This window comes from Bubalus kerabau, chromosome 2 (assembly GCF_029407905.1).
Source record: "Bubalus kerabau isolate K-KA32 ecotype Philippines breed swamp buffalo chromosome 2, PCC_UOA_SB_1v2, whole genome shotgun sequence".
NCBI lineage: Eukaryota > Metazoa > Chordata > Mammalia > Artiodactyla > Bovidae > Bubalus > Bubalus kerabau.
Window position 1 is genome coordinate 109960624 of NC_073625.1, and position 20425 is coordinate 109981048.

The 20425-nt window shown below is 40.1% G+C and overlaps 1 long non-coding RNA gene across 12 annotated transcripts in view; it reads right to left on the reverse strand.

Annotated features, from left to right (window-relative positions):
• LOC129643557 (uncharacterized) overlaps nucleotides 1–20425 on the reverse strand; it is a 192871-nt gene that overhangs the window by 129779 nt on the left and 42667 nt on the right. For 10 of the 12 annotated variants that reach the window (XR_008710376.1, XR_008710380.1, XR_008710379.1 and 7 more), the window contains one exon: nucleotides 6711–6945. The exons of 1 other annotated variant lie outside the window; for it this stretch is intronic. This is a non-coding gene — a long non-coding RNA (uncharacterized LOC129643557). Of the gene's footprint in view, nucleotides 1–5285; nucleotides 5412–6710; nucleotides 6946–20425 lie in introns of those variants that run through there. One more of the 12 variants, XR_008710385.1, reaches the window with a different exon arrangement.

Below are 20425 nucleotides of genomic sequence, written 5' to 3' on the forward strand. Positions count from 1 at the left end.
GAGTTAAATTCACCCATTCTGGTCCATCTTAGTTCACTGATTCTTAGAATGTTGATGTTCACTCTTGTCATCTCCTGTTTGACCACTTCCAGTTTGCCTTGATTCATGGACTTGACATTCCAGGTTCCTATGCGATATTGCTCTTTTCAGCATCGGACCTTGCTTCTATCACCAGTCCCATCTACAACTGGGTGTTGTTTTTGCTTTGGCTCCATCCCTTCATTCTTTGGAGTTATTTCTCCAGTGATCTCCAATAGCATATTGGGCACCTACTGACCTGGGGAGTTCATCTTTCAGTGTCCTATCTTTTTGCCTTTTCATACTGTTCATGGGGTTCTCAAGGCAAGAATACTGAAGTGGTTTGCCATTCCCTTCTCCAGTGGACCACATTCTGTCAGACCTCTCCACCATGACCCATCCATCTTGGGTAGCCCCACACGGCATGGCTTAGTTTCATTGAGTTAGACAAGCTGTGGTCCATGTGATCAGATGGCTAGTTGTCTGTGATTGTGGTTTCAGTCTGTCTGCCCTCTGATGCCCTCTCTCAGTGCCTACCATCTTACTTGGGTTTCCCTTACCTTGGATGTGGGATATCTCTTCATGGCTGCTCCAGCAAGGCACAGCCACTGCTCCTTACCTTGGACATGGGGTTGCTCCTCTTGGCTGCCACCCCTGACCTCAGGCATAGGGTAGCTCTGGTAAAGTGTTTGCCTGCAATGCAGGAGACCCAGGTTCAATCCCTGGGTCAGGAAGATCCCCTGGAGAAGGAAACAGCAACCCACTCCAGTACTCTTGCCTAGAAAATTCCATGGAGGAGCCTGGTGGGCTACAGTCCATGGGGTCACAAAGAGTCGGACACAACTGAGTGACTTCACTTTCCTTCTTTACTTGCCTAAAGGAAGAATAAAATTACATGAAGCAGCTCAAAAATTGTTTGCTTATGAATGAGCTAGGTCCCTACAATGCCTCTCAAAAAGAAGAAAGTAGAGAGGAGAGAGATGAAAGATGAGAAAGAAAGGGAGGAGAAAGACAAGGCTAATTTCATGACTTGTCCAAGATCATATAGCTAATGGGGTACTGGATTGAAACACAAACCCAGGCAGTTTCACTACAAAACCTATTCCTTTTCTACTCTGCCACACTGATGAGACCAATCTGAATGAAGACATTTTATCCATTTGAATAGTGTCTAGTTAGGAAGAACTGCCCCTCGTCCTAATCATCTTGTCTTTATGAGCACACCTTCATTCATCCCCAACCACTCTTCTCCTCACCCAGTTTGCTTCTTCACCCTTGCTAATCCCAGAAGTTAGAAGCAGGTGTCACGATTTTGGCCAAAGAGAATGAATATCACTATGAATTTTAATAGACCAAGGCAGATGGACCAACACCAGAATGCCACCAACATATACTTTGCATCTGAAAATTTGCCCTGTCTCCACTGAAGAAATTATCTAATTATGCCTTCAACCTATTACACAACATATTAATAATATGTGTCAAGTGCTTTATTGGAACCTACAATTGTGCTCACAGTTTCATGATCTGAGAACAGGAAGAAATTTGCCAGTGATACTGATAATACTGGATGGGAAAACACTGCACATGATGAAAACTTAGAAATGGAAAACAAAACCCTAAGGCTTTAAATATATAAAGAAGAGATTGAACCTGAAAAAAATGCAAATTGTATATAAACTAAGATATACTCATCTTAGGAAAAATTATTCCAAAGCACAAATATTCATTGAGAATAAAAAAATATATAGGCTGAAAAGGACTAGGGAGTGACAGGTAAGAATGAATGTTGGTGATAAATATGAATAAGATGAAATTTCAATGTGCTATTCCAACAAAGAGGTCCACTGCTTCTATTTTTTTTTTCCTTAGATTATATAAGAAAAGGGCCTGCGTCCCAGAAAAAACAAATGATCATTTATCTTTAAACAGCTGATTAAACTGTACCTAGAATACTGCATACTGCATTTGTAGCAGTTTCAGAATAATAAATAATAAGAGAATGCAGGTTGTTCTGAGTAGGAGGGTCAGGACAGCAAATGGGGAGGCGACTTGAAGCCAACTAACACCTTCTCAGGGTCCACTGTGGTCCAGCTCTGTCTTGGGTCAAAAGTTATAAAGAGTTTCCAATTTACTCTGGTTTTCAGTCTAGTTTGATTTCAGTCCTGACTGAAATCAAAGGAAAGCATATACATTAACTCTACTACTTTTACCCCTGAACAGGAGTGAAAAGCTTGTGAAGAAACATAAATCACACACACGTTATTCTGATTCACTTTTAATCTCAGGAGTTGGTTAACTCCAGCACACGAGCCACATCTGTAACAGTGTCCTTCATCTCCGCTGCCTTTGTCAAGAGGACTCAGAAATATAAACTGAGTGATTAGAAAGAGAGCCCCTTTACTGTTAGAATCAACAGTGTGGTGTGTTTGGATGGCTGCCTAACAGCTCTCCCCCCAGTCTCTCTGCTGTTGTTAGAATTTGCTCTTTCAAATCAAAGTGCTCCTCCACCAAGGCCTGCTTCTTCTTCTTGAATGCTACAGGGAAAGGTAAAAAGTTTCATTATGCCTCTAACCAATAGCACAGCACCGTTTATAGTGGAAATTTTCTTCGCAGCCTCTACCCAAAGTGCAACATGGGATATCAGCCACTACTATTCACAAACTAAGGCGATGAAGGGAAGCACCCGTTGGGGCCTAATGAAATCTCCATACAAATGAGTGGATAGATCTGGGAATGCAAAGAGAAAAAAATATGTCCAGATACAAGATGGAGAAGTGACTCTGTATACAAATGAGTGAAAAAGTTAGTCTAGAAATCAGTGAGGATCACAATGTGACCAAGAAATAGCCACATGCCACTCAAGCCTAAACAGTTCTGGAACACGGGTCAGTTCTAAGCTTAACAATATAGAAGAGTTAACAGCTAATAGTTTTTACACAGCATGCTCGGTACTTGTGATGCAAATATTAATTCACTTAATTTTTAGACCAATTGGAGTATCCTTGTTCCCAGTTTAGAGATGAAGAAATGTCACTGAGAAAGATAAACAAGGTAGTGTATGATCACAGGGCTAGAATTTCTGTAGGAGTGAGATTTGAACTCATGCAGGGTCACTAAGAGTCAGACATGACTGAGCGACTTCACTTTCACTTTTCACTTTCATGCATTGGAGAAGGAAATGGCAACCCACTCCAGTGTTCTTGCTTGGAGAATCCCACGGACGGGGGAGCCTGGTGGTCTGCCGTCTATGGGGTCACACAGAGTCGGACACGACTGACGCAACTTAGCAACAGCAGCAGCAGCAGCAGCAATCTGACCAAGGAAACATGCATGAACATTGCATCACGCAGCCTGCAGCATTTGTAAGCACAACATGAGGGCCAAAAGAAGAGCCACAAAGACAAAGGAAAGAAAATTTTTATAGCAAGTCATGAGGTTAATTTTTTTTTAAGTCAGTCTATTTATGTTGAAAATAAAAAGGAAGGAGTATTCCCTAGAGGAGTAAGAGAAGGAAGAAGGAACACTTGAAACCCTTGCATTTCAGCAGTTTGCTTGAAATACGGACATGGGTTTTGACACAATCACTTGGGAAGTTTAAGTGAGTTGTTCCAATTAAAGGATTAACAAAATAGGCTTGTACTTGTGTGTGCATGTCAAAAATAATAGCTAAATCCATTTTCCTATACTATTTTAAGTTGTGTAGGCAACAGGCATTTGGGGAGGGGATGGACGTTGCAAAAATTAACAATGCCAAGAAAAAATGAACCTTGAATAGGAGCACTTCTCACTTCTACATGATTATCTTCTTTTTCTGAATGTCTATCCACCTCCTGAGTCATGATCAAGGCCTCAGAAGACCTCTAAGAACTCATCATGTATCAGGGGCTATGTGAGATGCTCAAGACACAAGATTCCTCCCCAAATGAGGCCACAATCCCATAGTTCAGAAAAGAAAAATGAAGAAATAAGACAGATATAAAGTAGAAATAATAAATTCTAAAAAGGGTGAAGGGAGAGTTGGCGTCAATAATTTAAAGGACAGAAAAATTATAGCTGATTGGAGTATTCTGAAGAGGTTTCGAAGAGAAAACTGAGATTGGACTGAATGCTAGGGAGGACCGTGACCGAAAGGGCATTCCAGGAAGGAGGATCGGCGTGAGTGAAGGCAAAACAATGGAAAAGAACGATGTATATTTGAAAAATATTGAGGGCCACAATTTGGCCATAACATGGGATACTTACACGGTAGAAGTGGCTGAGATAGGTAAGAGTGAGTTAAAACCATATTGTAGATCTTAAGATCATAATTTTTGACAAAGGTAGATATTAGGGTTTCAATGCAGAAGAGTGGTAAAGTCAGAAACAAAATGCTGTAGAAAAACCACTGTGCCAGTGGCAGTATTAAATGTGGATTGAGTAAGAAAAAGACCTAAAGTAGAGGACTGAGAAATGTTCACCTAAGCTATGAACTAGGAGAAGGCAATGGCAACCCACTCCAGTAATCTTGCCTGGAAACTCCCATGGAAGGAGGAGCCTGGTAGGCTGCAGTCCCTGAGTTTGCTGCGAATTGGACACGACTGAGCGGCTTGACTTTCACTTTTCACTTCATGCATTAGAGAAGGAAATGGCAACCCAGTCCAGTGTTCTTGCCTGGAGGATCCCAGGGACGAGGGAGCCTGGTGGGCTGTCATCTATGAGGCCGCACAGAGTCGGACACGACTGAAGCAATTTAGCAGCAGCAGCAGCAGCAACAAGCAATGAACTATGGCTTCAGTCATAGATGACACCATTTCTAAGGCTGGCCTTTGCTCTTATAAAGGTTAAGGCAAGAGAACATACATGAATCCATGCATTCTACCATTGCAGGGAAACACCAAGACCATATGAAGTAGCATATGAAGATGGCTGCCACGCTGCCAGCCTGTGGGGCAATCTCTGCTATCTATCCTTAAAATTAAAAGCTTCCTCCTCACCCTTTGGTTATGTTCCCAAGCTCAGATAATCTCTTCCAATTCTGCTTCTGACCCTCTGCTAAAGTTGCAGTATTTCTGATTTCTATCTCTGCCCACTGGTACTTTGCTTAACCAGACTATTTATTCCAGTGTTGCCCTGGGATGGTGCTTTCAAATCTATAGTAGTCCCATACTCTGCAGTGAAGGGCCACTCCAGCCCCATACTTATTCAGGCCATGATCTGAAACCCTTCTGGCAGGGATCACAAACGATTGGTAGATACCATTGCCTCATAGAAGTACTTTGTAAGTATCTCTGTCTCCCAGTTTTATGAAAAGGACTGAAATTATCCTAATGATAGTAGCCAGAGTCATGCGTTCCTAAGATTCAAAAACAGGAAGGCTCTTCCAGGTCATCTAGTCCCATCTTCCTCATTTTCTACAGAATAAAATATATATTTAGTGGCTTATTCATAGTCACAGAAAGTGTCAACAAAGAGCTAACATCTAATTCTCAATCCAGTAGATATTTGTTAGCAGTTAGAATGTATAAAGTGTTATCAATCTAAATTACAGATGCAATCAGACTACAATGACTGCATAATTTCTATCCACATCCTATAGCACTTTACCTTATGACCCTGCATTGCTCGTGAATTGCTTCACTCAATCATCCTGGCTTTCCCATGGACTGACATTCTTGGAGGGCAGGCATTAGATTGTCTCTGTGCATTACTAGCTGCCTGTCATGGTACAAGACACAAGGCATACCCCCAACAATCACCTAATGTGTTAGTTGATTACAAAGAAAGAGGTGGATTTTGGCACCCTCTGCATTGAAATGTATGATGTTGTATATCATCTTAGAAGGGGAAAATTATGGACATGTCTATTATTCTTTTTTAATGTTGTAATTCAGATATTAATATTTTAATGAAGTAAATGAGAACTAATATCCTCACCTACCACCAGCAATTAAGGAAACCTGGGGTAACTCCTATATCTATAGATAAGAAAACCAGCTGTTGAATCATTTCTTAGCAACAATATCTGATCCTTTATTAATACACATTTCCATTGTAGAATTAAACATGATGTCTGTCCTGTCTTTTTCTACGCATTTCCACTCTTTATCTGTAACAAATAAAACTACAAGTATAGAGGAGTCCTTAATCTAGAAGTTGGTACCTTGAACAAAGTGGAAGTTATTTCCCCTTTAACACCCACAGAATAATGGCCTCAATGAGATTTCCCCAAAGTTGGGGAGAACTAATGGTAGAATTGTTCAGTTTTGTAAAACCCATTACGAATTATGACACCGAGGAGTAGTAATCTGAACTTTTTCTTCCAGTTCTAAATCTGGAAGTCTGAAAAATCCTGTTGTTGACCATATTAATTTTTTAGACATTTTGGAGCAAAAGGATTCTTAATAAATATTGGCACTAATTATATTTACTACTATTACAATTGTATTCCATCTTTATTCAAATAGCTCTGGACAACTTCATGGTTAAATATAAAAAAACAAATAAATGAACAAAAACATTCTAGCACCTCCGGCATTTGAAAGTAGAATTTGTTGGGCTGTAAACCAGTGAGTTATTTGTCATGCAGCTTAATTCTGTCATAAAATGCTAATCAGCCTTTCTGTCACTTTGCTCTTGCCCCATATCTTTTTATGAGAACATTAACATGGTTATTACAGAGCAGAGACTCTTAGGGCTGCAAACATACTTACCATTTATGTATATTTTTGTCCAAAAAAAAAAAAATGTTGCCACCAAGAACCCCAGACTCCTAGTTAACTGGAATCCTAGTTTCTGGCATGAAGGGCTTGTGTCTGCAGTGCCATCTGGATGATGGTACCAGGTAGCCAGGGCTGGGATCAGTTTCCTCTTGTTCAGACCATTCATCATGAATGAATGTGAGACCTTCCTCCTACAGAAGGAGCAACTGAGGCTTCCTTTGTAGAGCTGGTTAAAAAAAAATACAGGCTGTATTTTAAATGGTTCCTTTTTAACAGTTCCTCATGGAAAAATGGGCTTCCCAAGTGGCACTAGTGGTAAAGAACCCACCTACCAATGCAGGAGATATAAGAGACACAGGTTTGAGACTTCCCTGATGGCCCAGTGGCTAAGAATTTGGGCTCCCAATGCAGGGGGCCTAGGTTCAATTCTTGGTCAGGGAACTAGATCCCACATGCCACAACTGTGACCTAAGTACAGCCAAATAAATAAGTATATTTTTTTAAAAAGAGAGAGACACAGGTTCAATCCCTGGGTCAGGCCAATTCCCTGGAGGAGGACATGGAAACCTACTCCAGTATTCTTGCCTGGAGAATCCCAAGGACAGAGGAGCCTGGAGGACTATGGTCCATAGGGTCCCAAAGTCCAACACAACTGAAGAGACTTAGCACACACACATGCATGGAAAAATAGACCTTAGAAATAATTCCCCCAAAGCCTTCAGAGTTGGAATCGCTTCCCAGAAATTGAAGCAGTAAGGACCCAAGAAAGCCTCATCTTATACTGTGTAATCAACATTCCAAGCAACTCACTAAGGAAGCTGTAGGACTGGGTAATTCTTGCCAAAGCTGGGCTTCAACAAGAGCTGTCAGACATCTTACATCTCAGTAACTTATCCTGTGACCCTGGAGGAAGCTATCATCTTGCAAAGACATGTTTCACAATATACCACAAAATATGGGTTTTGACCTGAGACAGTTCTATATCTGAATTTTGGCTCCATCACTTACTCTGTAGCTCTTGTCAAATCACTTGTCTTTTCTGAGCTCCTAGGTTCACTGCTGTTATTGTTTGTCAAGCTGTTGTAAATACTGATGTCTGTTTACCATTATTAAAAATAATGATAACTATTTATGATTATCCGTATTCCAGAGCATGTGAGCTCAGTCATATCCAACTCTTTGTGACCCCATGGACTATAGCCCACCAGCCTTTTCTGTCTATGAGATTCCCCAGGCAAGAATACTGGAGTGAGTTGCCAGTTCCTCCTCCAGGAAATCTTCCCAACCCATGGATCGAGCCTGAGTCTCCTGTGTCTCCTACATTGGCAGGTGAATTCTTTACCACTGAGCCACCATGACTGCTATTGAACCATCAGAACCAAGGTTGGTGTTCAAATGTATTAACTGCATTATAATACAATTCCTTCTTTCTTTCAACTCAATTTCTGAGTTCTCTTAGTTTATCTACAACTTAACTCTCCTATTCTGTATGTTTTAATTTAAGCTGCCTCAGATCTTCTTTGGAAGAAGAATAGCTATTACAAGTAAATATTTTCTTTTTCTTGTCCAAAAATGTAAAGAAGGTCTCTAATATACCTGATGGTTCACTCCTTGCTTTTTGATTCTACCTAGTACTCTTGCCTGGCAAATCCCATGGACGGAGGAGCCTGGTAGGCTGCAGTCCATTGGGTCGCTAGGAGTCAGACACGACTGAGCGACTTCACTTTCACTTTTCACTTCCATGCATTGAAGAAGGAAATGGCAACCCACTCCAGTGTTCTTGCCTGGAGAATCCCAGGGACAGTGGAGCCTGGTGGGCTGCTGTCTATGGGGTCGCACAGAGTTGGACATGACTGAAGCAGCAGCAGCAGGGAGTATAAGAGAAGTCAATCTTTGAGAACCATCTCCTTTTCCCCAGTCAGTCATGAACCCAGAAATCTGTATATAAACTCCACTTTGCAAAATGCCCAAACATCTGGATCAGTTATTCTCATGTTCATTTATTAAGCATAGTAGCAATTTTTTTTTTTTTTTTTTTTGCCCGAGTCCGTGTCCTATCCATTTCAGCCCAGCCGGCCCCAAGTTTGGTGCTTGGGAGGTGGAGAGCTCAGCCTTGGGATGAGTGGTCAAAAGGCTGCTGCTTAGGCTGTGCCTACTGCTCCCCACTGCTCCTTAGGGCCTCTAATAGCCATGGCTGGTCCCAAATTAACTGAATCAGGAACTCTGTGAGGGTCCAGCAGTTGGGGTGAATTGACTGCAGGCAAGAGTTGAAGAGCCATTCTTGTACTTAATTGGCCTCCAAAAGCATCCTCTGCTCTCTTTCCAGAAAGGAAAGCATCCCTGCCATTTGGATCATGGGGACATGAGCCTCAACCTCATCTCTGAGCCGTCTATGGATTTTGGCTTGTTTGAGATCAAGCCCTGAGCCTTTGGAGTGGGAGCACTGACTCCAAGATCCTAGACTACCAGAGAACTAATGCTAGAGAGTATCAAATAGTGAGAACTCACACAAAGGAAACCACTTGAATACAAGACCCAGCATCACCCAACCACCAGTAGCACCCTGTGCAGGATGCCTCATCTAAACAACAAACAAAGCAAAAATACAAACCCAATCATCAGCAAAAAGGGTTACCACCTCACTCAGCCTTGCCCATAAGAGGAAAAACAAACAAAAACTCAGCACAAATCTCACCCTATACGAAGCTTACACAAACCACTGGACCAACCTTAGGAGGACAGAAACCAAAAGGAAGAAAGAATTCAACCTTGAAGCCTGGGAAAAGGGGACCTCAAACACAATAAGTTAAAAAAATAATGAAAAGGCGGAGAAATACTACACAAATGAAGGAATAAACTAGAAACACAGAAGTCCAAATAAATGAAGAGGACATAGGCAAACTATCTGAAAAAAAATTCAGAATAATGATAGTAAAGATGATCAAAAACCTTGAAAACAAAATGGAAAAAATGCAAGAATCAATTAACAAAGGCCTAGAAAAATTAAAAAATAAACATACAGAGACAACAAAATTACTGAAATTAAAAATACTCTAGAAGAAATCAGGGGCTTCCCTCATAGCTCAGTCAGTAAAGAATCTGCCTGCAGTGCAGGAGACTCAGGTTTGATCTCTGGGTCAGGAAGATCCCCTGGAGAAGGAAATAGCAACCCACTCCAGTATCCTTGCCTGGAAAATCCCATGGACAGAGGAGCCTGGTGGGCTGCAGTCCTTGGCGTCACAAAGAGTCAGGCACAACTGAGCAACTAACACTTCATTTCATGAGAAGGAATCAATAACAGAATATCTGAAGCAGAAGAATGAATCAGTGAGCTGGAAGATAAAATGGTGGAAATAACTTCTGAAGAGCAGAATAAAGTAAAAAGAATGGAAAGAACTGAGGACAGTCTCAGAGACCCCTGGGACAATATCAAATGCACCAACATTCAAATTATAGGGGTCCCAGAAGAAGAATAGAAAAAGAAAGGGTATGAGAAAATTTCTGAAGAGATTATAGTTGAAAATTTCCCCAACATGGAAAAGGAAATAGTCAATCAAGTCCAAGAGGCACAAAGAGTCCCATACAGGATAAACCCAAGGAGAAACACACCAAGACACATACTAATCAAACTAACAAAGACTAAACACAAAGAAAGAATATTAAAAGCAGCAAGGGAGAAGCAACAAGTAACATACAAGGGAAACCCCATACACTTAACACGTGATCTTTCAGCAGAAACTCTGCAGGCCAGAAGGGGATGGCAAGATATATTTAAAGTACTGAAAAGGAAAAAATCTACAACCAAGATTACTGTACCCTGCAAGGATCTCATTCAAAATTGATGGAGAATTAAAATGCTTTTCAGACAAGCAAAAGTTAAGAGAATTCAGTACCACCAAACCAGCTTTACAACAAATGTTAAAGGGACTTATATAGTCAAGAAATACAACATAAGAAAAGAGATCTACAAAATCAACCCCAAACATTTAAGAAAATGACAATAGGAACATAAATATCAATAATTACTTTAAATGTAAATGGATGAAATGCTCCAACCAAAAGACACAGACTCGCTGAATGGATACAAAAACAAGACCCATATATATATGCTGTCTACAAGAAACCCACTTCAGACCTAAAGACACTATAGACTGAAAGTGAGAGGACTGAAAAATATATTTCATGTAAAACAAAGCTGGTGTAGCAATCCTCATATCAGACAAAATAGATCTTAAAGATGGTTACAAGAAATAAGGAAGGACACTATATAACAATCAAGGGATCAATCCTAGAGGAAGACATAACAATTGTAAATATCTATGCACCAACATAGGACCACCTCAATACATAGGACAAACACTAACAGATATAAAAGGAAAAATTGACAGTAGCACAATAATAGTAGGAGAATTTAACACCCCACTCACACCAATGGACAGATCATGAAATCAGAAAATTAATAAGGAAACACAAGTCTTAAATGATACATTAGATTAGATGAGTCTCATTGATATCTTCAGGACATTCCATTCAAATGCAGAAGAATACACCTTCTCAAGTGCACATGGAACATTCTCAGGGTAGACCACATCTTGGGTCACAAATCAAACCTCAGTAAATTTAAGAAAATTGAAATCATATCAAGCATCTTCTCCAATCACAACACTATGAGACTAGATATCAATTACAAGAAAAAACTGTAAGAAACACCAACACATGGAGATTAAACAAAACATTTTAAAATAATTACAAGCACTGAAATTGAAGCTGTGATCAAAAAACTCCCAAAAAACAAAAGCCCAGGACCAGATGGCTTCACAGGAGAATTCTATCAAGCATTTCAGTTCAGTTTAGTTCAGTCGCTCAGTCATGTCCGACTCTTTGTGATCCCATGAATCGCAGCACACCAGGCCTCCCTGTCCATCACCAACTCCAGGAGTTCACTCAGACTCACGTCCATCGAGTCAGTGATGCCATCCAGCCATCTCATCCTCTGTCGTCCCCTTCTCCTCCTGCCCCCAATCCTTCCCAGCATCAGAGTCTTTTCCAATGAGTCAACTCTTTGCATGAGGTGGCCAAAGTACTGGAATTTCAGCTTTAGCATCATTCCTTCCAAAGAAATCCCAAATAATTCCAAAGAAATTCCAAAGAAATCTAAATCAAGCATTTAGAGAAGAGCTAATGCCCATCCTTATAAAACTCTGTCAAAAAATTGCAGAGAAAGGAACACTTCCAAATGCATTCTACAAGGCCACCATCATCCTGATACCAAAACCAGACAAAGACAACACACACAAAAAAAAAAAAACTACAGGCCATTATCACTGATGAACATAGATGCAAAAATCCTTAATAAAATTTTAGCAAAAAGAATTCAGCAACACATCAAAATGCTCATACAACATGATCCAGTTGGGTTTATTCCAGGAATGCAAGGATTCTTCAATATATGCAAATCAAACAATGTGACACACCCTATTAATAAACTGAAAGATAAAAACCAGATGATAATCTAAATAGATGCAGAAAAAGACTTTGACAAAATTCAGCACCCATTTATGATTAAACTCTTCAAAAAATGGGCATAGAAGGAACCTACCTCAACATAGTAAACCTACCACGAACATTATTGTCAATGGTGAAAAGCTGAAAGCACTCCCCCTAAGATCAGGAACAAGACAAGGATGTCCACTTTCACCACTATTATTCAATATAGATTTGGAAGTCTTAGCTACAGCAATCAGAGAAGAAAAAGAAATAAAAGGATTCCAGATCAGAAAAGAAGTAAAGCTCTCACTGTTTGCAGATGACATGATACTGTACATAGAAAACCCTAAAGATAGTATCAGAAAATTACTAGAGCTAATCAGTGAATTTAGTGAAGTTTCAGGATACAAAATCAATACACAGAAATTACTTGCATTTCTATATACTAACAATGAAAAATCAGAAAGAGAAATTAAGGAATCAATCCCATTCACCACTGTAACAAAGAGAATTAAATATCTAGGAATAAACTTACCTAAGGTGACAAAAGACTGTACACATAAAATTATAAAACACTAATGAAAGAAATCAAAGATGGCATAAACAGATGAAGAGATATTCCATGTTCCTGGGTAGGAAGAATCAATATCATGAAAATGACTATACTATCAAATGCAATCTACAGATTCAATGTGATACCTATCAAGTTGCCAATGGCATTTTCACAGAACTAGCACAAAAAGTTTCACAATTCATATGGAAACACAAAAGACCCTGAATGGAGCTGAAGGAATCAACCTTCCTGACTTCAGATTATACTACAAAGCTACAGTCATCAAGTCAGTATGGTACTGGCACAAAAATAGAAAGACAGACAAATGGAACAAGATAGAAAGCCCAGAAATAAAGCCATGCACCTACAGGTAACTTATATTTGACAAAGGAGACATGAATATAGAATAGGGTAAAGACAGTCTCTTCAATAAATGGTGCTGGGAAAACTGGACACCTACATGTAAAAGAATGAAATTAGAACACTTCCTAACACCATACACAAAGATAAACTCAAAGTAGATTAAAGACCTAAATGTAAGACCAGATCAGATCAGTCGCTCAGTCGTGTATGACTCTTTGCGACCCCATGAATCGCAGCACACCAGGCCTCCCTTTCCATCACCAACTCCCGGAGTTCACTCAGACTCATGTCCATCGAGTCAGTGATGCCATCCAGCCATCTCATCCTCTGTCATCCCCTTCTCCTCCTGCCCCCAAATCCCTCCCAGCATCAGAGTCTTTTCCAATGAGTCAACACTTTGCATGAGGTGGCCAAAGTACTGGAGTTTCAGCTTTAGCATCATTCCTTCCAAAGAAATCCCATGGCTGATCTCCTTCAGAATGGACTGGTTGGATCTCCTTGCAGTCCAAGGGACTCTCAAGAGTCTTCTCCAACACCACAGTTCAAAAGCATCAATTCTTCGGCACTCAGCCTTCTTTACAGTCCAACTCTCACATCCATACATGACCACAGGAAAAACCATAGCCTGTAATGGTTCTGGTTTTGTAATGTAATGCTTTTGTAAAGTAATGTCTCTGCTTTTGAATATGCTATCTAGGTTGGTCAGAACTTTCCTTCCAAGGAGTAAGCATCTTTTAATTTCATGGCTGCACTCACCATCTGCAGTGATTTTGGAGCCCAGAAAAATAAAGTCTGACACCGTTGCCACTGTTTCCCCATCTATTTCCCATGAAGTGGTGGGACTGGATGCCATGATCTTCGTTTTCTGAATGTTGAGCTTTAAGACAACTTTTTCACTCTCCACTTTCACTTTCATCAAGAGGCTTTTTAGTTCCTCTTCACTTTCTGCCATAAGGGTGGTGTCATCTGCATATCTGAGGTTATTGATATTTCTCGTGGCAATCTTGATTCCAGTTTGTGTTTCTTCCAGTCCAGCATTTCTCATGATGTACACTGCATATAAGTTAAATAAACAGGGTGACAATATACAGCCTTGATGTACTCCTTTTCCTATTTGGAACCAGTCTGTTGTTCCATGTCCAGTTCTAACTGTTGCTTCCTGACCTGCATACAAATTTCTCAAGAGGCAGGTCAGGTGGTCTGGTATTCCCATCTCTTTCAGAATTTTCCACAGTTTATTGTGATCCACACAGTCAAAAGCTTTGGCATAGTCAATAAAGCAGAAATTGATGTTTTTCTGGAACTCTCTTGCTTTTTCCATGATCCAGTGGATGTTGGCAATTTGATCTCTGGTTCCTCTGCCTTTTCTAAAACCAGCTTGAACATCTGGAAGTTCACAGTTCACATATTGCTGAAGCCTGGCTTGGAGAATTTTGAGCATGACTTTACTAGCGTGTGAGATGAGTGCAATTGTGTGGTAGTTTGAGCATTCTTTGGCATTGCCTGTCTTTGGGATTGGAATGAAAACTGACCTTTTCCAGTCCTGTGGCCACTGCTGAGTTTTCCAAATTTGTTGGCATATTGAGTGCAGCACTTTCACAGCATCATCTTTCAGGATTTGGAATAGCTCAACTGGAATTCTATCACCTCCACTAGCTTTGTTCGTAGTGATGCTTTCTAAGGCCCACTTGACTTCACATTCCAGGATGTCTGGCTCTAGGTCAGTGATCACACCATCGTGATTATCTGGGTCATGAAGATCTTTTTTGTACAGTTCTTCTGTGTATTCTTGCCACCTCTTCTGAATATCTTCTGCTTCTGTTAGGTCCATACCATTTCTGTCCTTTATAGAGCTCATCTTTGCATGAAATGTTCCTTTGGTATCTCTGATTTTCTTGAAGAGATCTCTAGTCTTTCTCATTCTGTTGTTTTCCTCTATTTCTTTGCATTGATCACTGAGGAAGGCTTTCTTATCTCTTCTTGCTATTCTTTGGAACTCTGCATTCAGATGTTTATATCTTTCCTTTTCTCCTTTGCTTTTCACTTCTCTTCTTTTCACAGCTATTTGTAAGGCCTCCCCAGACAGCCATTTTGCTTTTTTGCATTTCTTTTCCATGGGGATGGTCTTGATCCCTGTCTCCTGTACAATGTCACGAACCTCATTCCATAGCTCATCAGGCACTCTATCTAGAGTGCTTTAGCGCGCCCATCGCAGCCACCTGCGCTTTAAATGTAAGACCAGAAACTATAAAACTCTTAGAGGAAAACATAGGCAAAACACTCGATGACATAAATCAAAGCAAGATGCTCTTTGACCCACCTCCTAGAGTAACAGAAATAAAAACAGACCTGAAACAAGTGGGACCTGACCAAACTTAAAAGCTTTTGCACAGCAAAGGAAACTCTAAGAAAGGTGAAAAGACAACTCTCAGAATGGGAGAAAATAATAGCAAATGAAACAACTGACAAAGGATTAATTTCCAATATATACAAGCAGCTCATACAAGTCAATGCCAGAAAAACAAACAACCCAATCAAAAAGTGGCAAAAGACCTAAACAGACATTTCTCCAAAGAAGACATACAGATGACTAACAAACATATCAAAAGATGCTCAACACCGCTCATTATTAGAGAAATGCAAATCAAAACTACAGGAGATATCACCTCACACTGGTCAGAATGGCCATCATCAAAAAGTCTACAAACAATAAATGCTGGAGAGGGTATGGAGAAAATGGAATGCTTTTGCACTGTTGGTGGGGCTGTAAATTGATATAGCCACTATGGAAGACAGTATGGCAATTCCTTAAAAAAAACTAGGAATAAAACCACCATATGACCCAGCATTCCCACTCCTCGGCATATACCACGAGGAAACCAAAACTGAAAGAGATATATGTATCCCATTGTTCATTGCAGCACTATTTACAATAGCTAGAACATGGAAGCAACCTAGATGTCCATCGACAGATGAATGGATAAAGAAGTTGTGGTACATCTACACAATGGAATATTACTCAGCCATAAAAAGGAACACATTTGAGTCAGATCTGATTAGGTGGATGAACCTAGAACCTATCATACATAGTGAAGAGAGTCAGAAAGAGAAATATAAAAATTGTCTTCTAACACATATATATGGAATCTAGAAGAATGGTACTGAAGAACTTATTTACAGGGCAGCAGTGGAGAAACAGACATAGATAATAGACTTGTGGACATGGGAAGAGGGGAGGAGAGGGTGAGATGTATGGAAAGAGTAACATAGAAACTTATATTACCATATGTAAAATAGATAGTCAAGGGGAATTTGCTGTATGGCTCAGGAAACTCAAACAGGACTGTGTATCAACCTAGAGGGGTGGGATGGGGAGGGAGATGGGAGGAAGGTTCAAAAGGGAGGGGATATATGAATACCCATGGCTGATTCATGGTTGAGGTCTGACAGAAAACAATAAAATTCTGTAAAGCCATTATCCTTCAATTAAAAAATAAATTTAAAATGAAAAAGCATGGTAGCTCTGAACTTGGATAAAAATGGGCAGATTCATCAGTCATTCTTGTGTTTAGTGATCTGTAGACACACTATTCAGATGATTGAAAATATTTTCACTTTCTATCTATATATCTTCAGGACTATGTAGGTTCATCGTAAAGTATAATAACAATGATGATAATGACAGTAATAAATCAATATAGACATGTCAGGAATTATCAGAATTATCAACCTGATCAGAGCTAGAGTCCACAATAGACAGGCTATCTCCTTTTCCATACTTCTCTTTTGCTGCCACTCAGCCACTCATAGGGACAGTTCAGGGGCATCATAGTGGGGGCAAGCCTGACAGGAAGCTAGAGAAACTCTGAGCTCCCCTTTTCAGGGGAGCACTCTCAGTGCTCCCTATATCTCCTGTGAGTGGCTGTGAGATGTCTAGGCAATCAGAAGTCAATTGTCATCAGGAAGAAACTTCCTGTCAAGAGTCATTTAAATTGTGTCAGGCAGGATGAAAAATCAATACCAACAGTCTCACTGACATTACTGATTTGGAAAAGTCTCCCATCCCCTCCCCACTCACAGTAAGCAGCTATGTTACTGCACTTACTTAGGCAGCAAAAGAAAATGGAAAATGAAGTCCCACCACTGAGCAAGCAACACCCTCACCCTAAAGCCTGGTGGCTCTTCACTCACTCCTGACATCCAGGAAATGTTTCAGCATATAAGTCTGAATGAATTTTACCATTTCTCTGTTTTATGGAAGTGAATTCTCTTCTGTCCTCTCTTCACTAGCTCACTCTCCAAATATAAACCGAATTCCCTTTCTTTACTAGGTTTTTTTTTTTTTTCCCATAAACACTCATTAAGGACTGACAAAAGTGATGCCTTACAGATGGGAGCTGGTATTCTTTCCTAGTTCTGACCCTCATTCAGTAGAAAGTGATTAGTATCAGTAATGATAATGGGCCTCAGATGTAGGCCGGATGGTCTGATAAGTACCTAAGTAAACGGACTTGATCTAGGAGAAGGAGTTATTACGTGCTGCTACATTTTTTCATGAAGAATGACTTCCTTGTAGATCAAGGTCTGCAAATTTGACTCCTTCTCAAATTACTCAGCCTTTCCATCCATATGGGAAAGAAGATTGTTTTTTTTTAACTTTTTGGTAGTAGGTCTTCTGTCTGTGGATTAACTCTTGAAAAAGCTCCAAAGAGATCGTATATCTAAGACTATCCTTTAGATATGGCAGAAACACAGTCTGGAATGGATAGTCATTCTGCTCAATCCTAATAGCTCAGATGAAAATGCGCAGAAGGAAGCAGGATTCAATACAAGAAAATGATAATGCATTTCATAGCTTGTACAAGAAGCACTGAGAGTTTGCCTCAGCTTCTGTTGAACTTACTGTCAATCAACAAAATGAACCAAACAAAAAGTAAATGCACACAAAGGTTCAAGAAAAAAGATACACTGATGGAATTTTAAGGACAAATTTTAGTAAAGTCTCCAAAGAAACCCAAGGTCACTGTGTCCTCTGTTTGACTACCTGACCCTACCCTAGGGCAGAGTGTAGTGTAGGGCAACTACTGGAGCTACAGGAACAAGACACTAACTAGCAAAACATATTGACTCAAAACATTATCTCTTCAAGGGATGAGAGAAATTATCAAATTCAATCTTCCTAATTTTGCAGAAGAAACTGAGGCAGGCTCCAACTGTTCAAGACTATGACTTGAGAAAATCCAAGTGAGTATCCGAAACATACAGCAGCAGACAAGAACTCTGGGAGCATGACCCCCAGTCCAGGGCCTTCTCGCATCAAGTACCAGAGAAACAGAAATGGGAGGAAGAATACATACGTGGCTCATGAAACCTCCAGAGTCTGAGAAAGTGTTCATCGCTCAGTCATGTCCAAATCTTTGTGATGCCACGGACTGTAGCCCGCCAGGCTCCTCTGTCCATGGAATTCTCCAGGCAATAATACTGGAGTAGGTTGCCATTTCCTTCTCCAGGGGATCTTCCCAACCCAGGGATCGAACCCGCCAACCCAGGGATGGAACCCGGATGTCTTGCATAGCAGGCAGATTCTTTACTATCTGAGCCACCAGGGAAGCCCATGAGACCCACAATTAAATCTCTGGGATGCGTGGGCAGCCAGTGTCTTCCTTCACAAGGTGAAAGAGGGTCAAACAGTACTGTATAGTAGTAGAAATTTTTGTTTTCTATTTTGGTAATCAATCTTTAATGTTATTATACTGGACTCTGTGAATGTTGTCTGTGACTATGAAAATGTTTGGAATCCTGCTTTAGAGCCAACATAGTTCCACTTTTGTAAATGTTCCCCAGCACATCTTTAGAAGCATCTTCTCTGTTTTCAGAATATGGTACATTATAGATTGAAGCAGCTATATCAGTTAGGTCTACCTTGTTAATTATGTTTTCTAGGTCCTCTACATCTTTACTTACTCATTTGTCTACTTAATTTGTCAATGAACTGAGGAAAAGTTATTAAACTTTACTTTTACTAATGTGTTTTGGTCTAGTTCTCCTTAATAGTTTTTGCTCTATTTATTTTGATGCTGTTATTTGATTGAATGACATTAAATCTTCATTAAGAATAGTGGCTTTATGATTTTAACATGTCTTACAACACCAACTGGGGGTTTTAAGGTTGTTTCTATATGAATAAGAGAAAAATAGATGAAAAATTGAGTGACATTAAATAACAGAGCCTGACTTAGCACTGCCTCTTATGTAAAGCCACTCCTAACTACCTGGTCAAAGCGAAACCACAAAGCATTTGAATTGCACCTCTTTCATGGCTCTTAAAACCCCCTGCTTTATAATAGTTTAAGAGGACGTTTATAAACTTACCATGAGGCTAGAAACTTTTATTTATGGTCCTCATAGCACTTGGTATATTTCATTCTTTGAGTCTAACAGATGTTTAAAGAGATCTAACGAACTTTTGATGAAAGTGAAAGAGGAGAATAAAAAAGTTGCCTTAAAACTCAACATTCAGAAAACTAAGATCATGGCATCTGGTCCTATCACTTCATGGCAAATAGATGGGGAAACAATGGAAACAATGAAGGACTTTATTATTTTGCACTCCATAATCACTGCAGATGGTGACTGCAGCCATGAAATTAAAAGACGCTTGCTCCTTGGAAGAAAGGCTATGACCAACCTAGACAGCATATTAAAAAGCAGAGACATTAGTTTGCCAACAAAGGTCCATCTAGTCAAAGCTATGGTTTTCCTTTCCAGTAGTCATATATGAATGTGAGAGTTGGACTATAAAGAAAGCTGAGTGCTGAAGAATTGATACTTTTGAACCATGGTATTGGAGAAGACTCTTGAGTCCCTTGGACTGCAATAAGATCCAGTCAGTCAATCCGAAAGGAAATCCGTCCTGAATATTCATTGGACGGACTGATGCTGAAGCTGAAACTCCAATACTTTGGCCACCTTATACAAAGAACTGATTCCATGGAAAAGACCCTGATGATGGAAAAGACTGAAGGTGGGAGGAGAAGATGACAGAGGATGAGATGGTTGGATGGCATCACCAACTCAATGGACATCAGTTTGAGTAAGCTCTGGGAGTTGGTGATGAACAGGGAAGTCTGGTGTGCTGCAGTCCATGGGGTGGCAAACAGTCAGACACAACTGAGCAACCGAACTGAACTGATTTATCAAAATAATCATTTCTATAGCCTCTAAAATATATTCCATGACTACAGTGTTCTCCAGAGAAACAGAATCAACAGAGATATACAGGTGAAGATACTAGTACACAGTT